Source organism: Micropterus salmoides, unplaced genomic scaffold (assembly GCF_014851395.1).
Source record: "Micropterus salmoides isolate LMB-PRFRI ecotype aquatic unplaced genomic scaffold, ASM1485139v1 Ms_hic_scaffold_1, whole genome shotgun sequence".
In the NCBI taxonomy this organism is placed as follows: domain Eukaryota; kingdom Metazoa; phylum Chordata; class Actinopteri; order Centrarchiformes; family Centrarchidae; genus Micropterus; species Micropterus salmoides.
In genome coordinates this window covers 32,592,255-32,601,759 of record NW_024040040.1, presented here as the reverse complement: position 1 = coordinate 32,601,759, position 9,505 = coordinate 32,592,255, and the positions used below count along the sequence as shown (strand labels likewise).

The window sequence follows — 9,505 nt, the reverse complement described above, 5'->3', positions numbered from 1 at the left end:
AGAATATTCACAGTTTGCATAATCCGGTTGAAATTAATATGCATTTTTTAAGTGCTTGGAGATTCAATCATCACTAAAGCATATGTCATGCATGAGAGCCAATAAAAACAAATGGAAGGGTCAAAGCTGATTCACAACATCAACTCACACATAAAGTAACATACGAGAAAACATTGGACCAGTAGCTGTCTTTGAGGGCAAAGTGAATTAAATGTTGCTGTTGAGCACCGACGGCCCCAGTACATTTATCTGACGCTTTTATCCAAAGCGACTTACAATTGCTACACATGTGAGAGGTTGTACGCCTCTGGAGGAACTAGGGGTTAAGTGTCTTGCTCAGGGACACATTAGTAGATGGGTCACAGTGGGTAATTGAACCCAATTGTCTTATCCGTTGCGCCTCACCACCCAGGTACCGGAAGCAGCACGTGATTTTCGCACAAAATGCTAATATGAAATCCATGGACTATTTTGTCACCCTATCCATGCTTCACACCTCTGTGAAGCTAGGAGGCTCAGCTAGAAGCTCAAACCAACCATTTTTATCCACACCAAACACACATCAAACACCAAGGATCTAAATAAGCTTATCTCACAACATAAAACGCTCTGTAATCACTGTACATGGCTGCAGTTATTGCCATCCAGATATCTCCATCTCATCCTACACTGCAGTCCGACCACTCTAAAGAAAGCTCAGCTCCAGTTCTGATCAGCTGTTTAACTCATATCAGAATCAGAATCCGCTTTATTGCCAGTGATGTGTATAAATACGAGGAATTTGACTCAGGATTGTACATTGCTCACGATGAGCTTACGTGTACAATAATACAGTAAGACAATAATAAAATAAATCAGACACAGGGTGCAGTGTAGACAACACAAATATACACACTGTGAACAAAAAACAATATAGACGTATTGACAAATAGTGCAGTGAGCAGAGTGCAAAGAATGCAGGAGTAAGATATTATTATCATTATTATGTACATGTCGGAGATGGATGTGATTTACAGGTACACATACACATACGTGCATACATGTACACAGTGCGATGGAGCATAGTGCAAAGGAAGTATATGCAATATGACAATATAACAGAATGAACAGCACTGAAATAGAGAATGTTGAATAAATAATAAGTGGTAACCAGTAAACGGGTGGCTGATTAGAGAGTTCCACTATGAGGGACTATGGGAACGCCTCTGGGCGTGGCAGGGCTGAAATCATGAATGAAACTACTCCAATCCTATTGGCGTTGCTAGAACGGTAGTGTGTGACGGTGTAACTGGAGGCGTATATAAGCACGCCGGCACACCGGACACATTAGCTTTTTTCTATTCAGCAGGCACTCTGGCATGTTTGAGACTATGCAGAAGAAAGCTACCACAAGACGTTACCTGGAAGGAGAAGTAGAGGAGATAGCTATTCTCCGGAGATGGCTGGATGTGTTCTGTGTGTCTGGCACGGCCTGCCGCCTCCGCGCCGGCAAGCCCTTCTCAGCACGTCTGACTACTCCCCCGCTCCGGGTTTACAGCTACGTTGCGGGGGTTAAGGGTTCTGGTTATGGGACGATGCCCCAGGTTGAGGATGCTTTGGCCAGCTATCTCTCACCCGGTCTTGCGTCGTCCCTTAAAGAGCCGGCGCTGCCTACCAAGCCATGTCGTGTGACATCTGCTCTGGTGGGCAAGGCGTACATGGCAGCGGGCCGGGCCGGTGCGAGCCTGCACACGATGGCGGTTTTGCAGGTATACCAGGCCGACCTGCTGAAAGACATGGATTCGGGAGGAGGCCCCTCTGAGGAGGACGTCGCTGAGCTCCGCAGAGCCACAGACTTGTCTCTCCGAGTCACGAAAGAGACGGCCCGCGCCATTGGCCGCTCCATGTCGGCCGCTCTGGTGCACACAGCGCGGGTTATCGGCAGGTTTTCCCTGGCGGACCTCCGCTTCAGGGCGCCGCCGGAGACCTACGCATAACACCGGCCACCAGCCCCGAGGGAGTTCGCAGGAGCTTGGCAGAGCCTTGCCAACATTTCCCCGTGGGTCCTGCGCACCGTCATGGAGGGCTACAGGCTGCAGTTCCGGGTCCGCCCCCCCAGACGGGGTGGTCTGGACTGCGGTGCACTCAGAGCAGAGCCAGGTGTTGGGACAAGAAGTTCACTCTCTGCTGGAGAAAGGGGCCAGGAGTCCGGGTTCTACAGCCGGTGCTTCATAGTTCCCAAGAAGGACGGAGGACTGCGTCCGATTTTAGATCTGCGGTCCCTGAACCAGTCTCTGAGGAGATGCAGGTTCAGGATGCTCACCATCCCCGCCATCATCAGTCACATCCAAACCGAGGATTGGTTTGTCACGATAGATCTACGAGACGCATATTTCCACATCTCCATCCGTCCCTCTCACAGGATGGATTCGGGAGGAGGCCCCTCTGAGGAGGACGTCGCTGAGCTCCGCAGAGCCACGGACTTGTCTCTCCGAGTCACGAAAGAGACGGCCCGCGCCATTGGCCGCTCCATGTCGGCCGCTCTGGTGCACACAGCGCGGGTTATCGGCAGGTTTTCCCTGCACTGTAAACCCCAATAAGTTCATAGTACTCAAAACTTTTGTAGAAACTGATTACATAATAACTTTTGAGGTAAGTAACTTAATATTTTTAAGTTAGATTTTTTTAAAAGTTACAATCTAATCTAACTGAAAAATATTAAGTTACTTACCTTTAAATGTTTGAGTAAGATTTTTTTAAAAGTTACAATCTAATCAAACTTAAACATTTAAAGGTAAGTAACTTAATTTTTTTAAGTGCACTATGCTTAAAAATATTGTTTAACACTCGCACATTTTTTGTTTCTCCATACTTCATTATTTTGATCCAATGGTACTAAAAAAATATGCTTGTGTATAACCCACAAGCTAATGAAATTTACAAGTTAAAACTACAAAAAAAAAATTACTTCAGCTGTACATTTTCTTTTTTCTTTTATTCAGTCTTAATTTTTATACAAACATGTCAGAACATCAACAGCAGTCAACAGTTAAAACTCTGTTCTAGCTCAGGTGTCTAACCATGTGACTCAAGTCACAGTTTCACCACCTACCCAAAAGCTGTAAGCCTGTTAAGCAGTGAAATTTCTTAAAATATTTAGTTACAAACCTACATGGACACAGCAAATATGTATGTTTTAGTGTATGGTTGTGCATTTGTCTCTGTGTGTGTGTCTCTGTGTGTGTGTGTGTGTGTGTGTGTGTGTGTCTCTGTGTGTGTGTGTCTCTGTGTGTGTGTGTGTGTGTGTGTGTGTGTGTGTGTGTGTGTTGTGTACATATGTATCTCTACATATTAAACAGGAACAAGATCATCAGGAACTAAGCAAAGTGCTTAATATAAAAAGTATGAAAATAAATGCTTATTAAAACAGCATTAGTAACAGCAATCAAAGTGAAAATGGAATAAAAAAATATACAAAAAAAAGTAAATTAAAAGATTTGGTGGGCAAGATATAATCTGCCATATGTAAACAGTTTCAAATGCTTTGAGTAACATTGTGTTCAACAACATACTATAAAGTTACCATACTGGGAACCCCCAAAACACATCAACATGCAGACAAGAAAATACATGTGTAAACACTACTCTTAAGTTAGCCTACTCTTTCATTAACAGGTCATTTTTGAGACTCAGTAGGCAGGGTTTAAGTGGTTTACCATCATCAAGACCCATTAGGATTTTCTGGATGAATGTGAAAGTGTGAATGAGTTTCTTGGGATAGTTCAAATGCAATGCATACATTAACCCAAACAACAATGCAAATGCATCAGCCAAGTTAGGGATATCACTAATCACAACATCGTCTTCCACAACAATAGAAATACTTGCAGGACTGAAATGAACTGGATCTGCAGTGTCCTCTGTGACTGTGACAAGAGCAACAGGAGTGTCGATGCATGGCTCATCTGACTCCTCCACCTGAAAGACACAGAGGATACAACTGTTAGGTTAACTTGAAGAAACACAACAACTGCATGTACACTCACTGGCCACTTCATCAGGTGCATGTGTGTAACCCAATGCAGTCCAATACAACAGCTCTCCTTTAAATTCTACGTTTATGAATTTTATACATTTTCAGTTTTTGTTGACATTGTCAGAAAGGTGATAATTCTACTTCATATTTATTACTGAGGTTGTAATACATGGTGGTGGCATAGTGGGGTGAATTATATCGAATGGTGTTCCTAATATTTTGCCCCTTTCTTGTATGTTAAAGCAGTGGACAAAATATTAGGAAACCCATTCAATATAATGCCTTATATAAATAATTATATAACACCCTAATACATAATTTTCACCCACTGTCTATTCTACAGCCCATCATAAAAGTGGTAAGTGTAGCAGCAGGTATTTTACATTTTAATATCATACAGGTTGTTATTTAATATGTAAGTGTACCCAGGTAGGTATTTTGCAGCTGAGCATTAAACAGGCTATTAATATGGAATTAGGTATTACATAGTAGCGGGTGCTGTATTGTGATATGTAATGTACAGCATCTCATAAAAGGTATTTTTAAGTAATTTTTACAGAGAGTGAGGGGGTGTGTTATTTCATGAGGTTAAGCCAAAAGGTCAATCAAATGATCAAATGATCTTCTCCAGGTCTGGGTAAAGTTAGGCCAGGGCTTTGTGAGAGATTAAGGTTTGGGATTACCTGAGGTTAGATCTTTTACATTTATTTGTATGCTTATATGCACATACTGTATATCCATGTACACACTAAGTACAGTCCATTTACCATTACAATGACACCTACACACAAGGTTTACTAAGGGGTAACAAGATATAGTTAAGTGGCTGCTAGAGATACTAATAGTTCTCTGAATAGAATACTTACATTACAAGTCTTGAAGAACTGTGGGTCCTCCTCACGCATGTATACCGGGAGGGCACGAAGGGCTACAGTACGCTTCATATTGACATCCTGCACTTCCTGGAAGAACAAGCAAAAATGAAAAGTACAGATTTCATTCTTCTTTCAGTGTGGATGTTCTGACCAAATTTCATGGCATTTGGCAAAGTGTTGGACAGACAATGACACCCTGAGGCCCTGCTGTCCAGTGGGACCTGAAGCTCAAAGTTCATTAACTCACCTGGAGATCATAAATCTTAAAGATGTCACGCAGCGCCTCTGATATCTTTCCGGTTCGTGCCGTGTAGGTTAGCTAGAAATAACATCACATTCAACTTACCAAAGCAGGGCGCTTAACACAAACAGTAGCAACACACTCAAAAACGGAAGGACTATCGCTTGCTGAAAAGAGTTATTGACTAACATTAACATAATTGTCTAGCCGCGACATTAACAGTACACATGATATTAACACTCACTAGCAGGCGGACTGACGGTAACGTAATGGCGCTGGCGCTTTCGGCGCATAAAAAACGTGCGCGGCACCGTGAGGCTGCGCGCTAGCAACTTATAGGCTATATTAAAAATAGCATCGTCTAACAGTCAAATATCACGTGAAATATGATATTCCCAATGTTACAACAAGCAAAGTAGTTTCGAAGTGTTTTGGCTTACCTTAAAGTTTAATGCTTGATACCACGCATAGACACCACATTGCTCGAGAGGGTAGCCATCTTGGATAGATTTTTCAGGTAACGTCAGTTAGGATGGCACGTCATGACGTCATATCACGTGATCGACAGTACACTTAAAAATATTGAGTGAACCAGCGGTGTTCACTCAGAAATGCTGAGCCATGTAAATACAAAAACACATATTTGTTTATAGACATTAATAGTTTAAAGGTGGATTAACTCAGCAAGAGATTTTAACTGTAGCGACCTCAGTCTTTATAAGCTAGTAGTACTGTTCGGGCTTACAGTGTGGCGGACCTCCGCTTCAGGGCGCCGCCGGAGACCTACGCATAACACCGGCCACCAGCCCCGAGGGAGTTCGCAGGAGCTTGGCAGAGCCTTGCCAACATTTCCCCGTGGGTCCTGCGCACCGTCATGGAGGGCTACAGGCTGCAGTTCCGGGTCCGCCCCCCCAGACGGGGTGGTCTGGACTGCGGTGCACTCAGAGCAGAGCCAGGTGTTGGGACAAGAAGTTCACTCTCTGCTGGAGAAAGGGGCCAGGAGTCCGGGTTCTACAGCCGGTGCTTCATAGTTCCCAAGAAGGACGGAGGACTGCGTCCGATTTTAGATCTGCGGTCCCTGAACCAGTCTCTGAGGAGATGCAGGTTCAGGATGCTCACCATCCCCGCCATCATCAGTCACATCCAAACCGAGGATTGGTTTGTCACGATAGATCTACGAGACGCATATTTCCACATCTCCATCCGTCCCTCTCACAGGATGTTCCTGAGGTTCGCCTTCGGGGGCGCGGCGTACCAGTATCGGGTTCTTCCGTTCGGCCTAGCACTCTCTCCTCGCACATTCACCAAATCCATGGATGCAGCTCTGGCCCCACTGAGGCTCCAGGGCATCCGCATATTAAACTACATCGACGACTGGCTCATCTTGGCTCAGTCTCGGGAGTTGGCGGTTCGGGATCGAGATGTCATCCTCGCCCACCTTCAGCATTTGGGGCTGGGGCTCAACGCGCAGATCCGTCCAGGACTGCTGGTAGCCCCATTTTGGCCGGCCCGAGTGTGGTTCTCGGACATAATATCGCTCCTCGAGGGCCCGCCATGGCAGGTCCCCCTGAGGAGGGACCTGCTGTCTCAGGCGGAGGGCCAGGTCTTTCACCCTTGCCCCGCCCTGTGGAGACTGTGGGTCTGGCCCCTGAGGGGGCCCAGTTCCTGGAGGCGGGCCTGACGGCGGGAACAGTCGAAACGCTGCTCAGCTCCAGAGCCCCGTCCACGAGAAGGACGTACGGCCTGAAGTGGAATGTGTTTGCCACCTGGTGTAGAGAACTGTTCACAAGAGGGGTTTAGCAACAAAGTAATTAACAGTACTTTTAAAACAGTGAGAGTTTAATTCATTTGTAACATGCAAACTCTCTAACCTTTTGCCATGGCATGCTAGAGCAAAGGAAGGAGATGAAATCAACTTAACACTTTCTGGTTGAATGTAAACAGCAAGCACCAAGATATGCTCATACCTAAAGTGCAAAACCATCTTTCTCTATCCACCGCATCGAGCGTGTGAGATGAACAGATGTCATGTCTCAAGCTCCCTGAGAGATTATATATAGGCTTTGTCTCAGCATGTAGAGATGTTAGATATGTATGTGACAATATTCTGCTCTGCTTCCCACAGGCTGCGCTAACTTTCTGCGGTTTACTGGAGGGGAACAAGAAAACGAACCGGACAATTTCAAACAAGGGACTCTCTGGCCTAAATATTAATTTTAGCATGCTGTAGCCATTTTGTAAACCTATTACCTTCTAGAGCATATGAAATATACAAAAAAAGATTATCTTAAAATAACTGGAGTCTGGTTTGAATCAGGTTTTAATACATGTGTAAACCTATGAAAATCAATATTTCTCAGAATATGTTATTTGATTAAATAGGTTTATCCCCTCCTACCAAATGATGTGAATGTTAGCAACCCCCCTGTAGTTGCAGGTTTAGGCAGTCAGAAGATACAATAAAAATAGTAGTTTGCTGTAAGGTAACTTCCTCATTGTGACTGAAAAGAGACGTGATAGGAAGGTAGCTTGCTGTATCCATCGTCAGTGTGGAAAGACTTATTTCTAGCTGCCGTTTACTCTGCTGTTTTACTTGTAACACTGTATATAGACACAAAGGCAATGTTCCTCTTGTGAAGCAGTGAGCAACTTATAAGCATCGTGCATGCACAAACATGCATGCTGATGTGCATGAAGGTATGTATGTGGTAGCGTGCTTGTAGCTTGTATCATTTGAATCAGGAGAGACTTCGTTACACTAAAGCGTGAACTCCCATAGTCAGCTGATTATAGAGGCAGGAAGAGAGAGATTTTATTTTATTTTATTTACAAAATATTGTTGGATGGAAATTAGGCATAGATTGATGAGTTACTTAATTTTGTGTTGTTGCACCTGTTGCATTATGATCCTTATGCAATATTTGTGATTTTCTTGCTAAACAAATTTATGCATACCACAACAGGATCAATAGGCATACAAACAAGTCTAAATCAAAAAATATATGGGATGCTTGCACTGCAAGCTATAATTGCAAAAATACAAAAATATCAACTGTGGCAGGGACTGGGAGAATGGGGAGTAACATGACAGTGAAAAATAATAAAAAAAATACACCTCAGCTACCTGGGGGTACCTGGGGGAGCACCCTCCCTCAGCACCCCTGCGTGACTGTGTCTGAGGGCAACATGTCTGTGTGGAATCTCCTTATGACCTGCTGCATGATACGCATAAGGCACATCAATTAATAATGGTCAGTTAAAAGTTTCCTCAGTACTCACAGTGACTTCTCACAAATTTCAGTGGATGCACCCGTTGTTGATCAGTGACATTGTTTTATTTGCACATGATCATTTACAGGTAGGCATTGCACCCCACTACCACACCTTGGTGACAGACCTGCATTTACACCAAAAAGCAGAAGAGGATAGTAGCTACTGTGTAATTTAAAATGTGTGTAATAAGGGCTTTGAAATCCATGTCATTTAGCAAGATAATGAAACCTGTTTTTGTAATGAGATGTTTTTTATGAGTACTAACAAATCAATATTAAAAATCAAGATGCAGATATGTTCTACTATTAATGTAATGCTTACAGTTAAAGAAATAGCATTTTGGGATATAAAGGTTTGGATAAGAGGATTGATACAACTCAAGTCTGTTCGCTATATATTTACTACAGCCAGGCCTTTAGATTAGCTTTGCATAAAAACTGGAAAGAGGGAGAAAGATAAACAGTTTTAAGTAAGTAAGCCAACTTTATTTGTATAGGGTTTTTTACAGACACAAGTCACACAGTGACCACTTAAACCTTGCGAAGTGGAAGTAAGCTGAAAACACAGTAAGCAATAAAAATGCATAATACATACAATACTCATAATAAAAAACATCAAAAAAATACATCAAAATGACATAGTAGAATAGACTGCACGATAAATAAGCAGTACGTGGTAAAAGTAAATAGCAAGGAAGGAGAGAGAGAGAGAGATGCCGACCAACCATACTGGTAAATCTGAATGAATCAGACTTTGGTGCTCACTGTTTCCGTAAAACGGAAAATCTACCTGATCTAACAATGTGTAGCATGTCCATTTTGACAAAAGTTTAAACATTTATATTTGTATGTGCGATCTAAGCAGTTTAAGTAGCTCAAGCTTTCAGAGATTTAGTCTTTAAAAACCAGACCAGGCTTCTAATTTAGACCTGCGTTTATTTGTCAAAACTTGTAGCCACACTAGGTCAGTAAAACAGGTAGGTGTCTATTTGGGACTATAGGCTTTTAATTGAAGTTTTACAGTATATTTAAAATCTGTGCAATAATAATGCAATAATATGTTGGGCTATGACTTAATGTATTGTGTATAATATAACATACA

General features: G+C 42.9%; 1 long non-coding RNA gene across 1 annotated transcript; it reads right to left on the bottom strand.

Annotated features, from left to right (window-relative positions):
• Window positions 1–3,829: 3,829 nt before the first annotated feature.
• Window positions 3,830–5,767, bottom strand: LOC119906756. The gene is made up of 4 exons (XR_005445022.1): window positions 5,572–5,767; window positions 5,138–5,209; window positions 4,882–4,977; window positions 3,830–3,957 (listed from the first exon to the last, which is right to left on the bottom strand). It is a non-coding gene; the product is annotated as an uncharacterized LOC119906756 (long non-coding RNA).
• Between the last annotated feature and the right edge of the window lie 3,738 nt (window positions 5,768–9,505).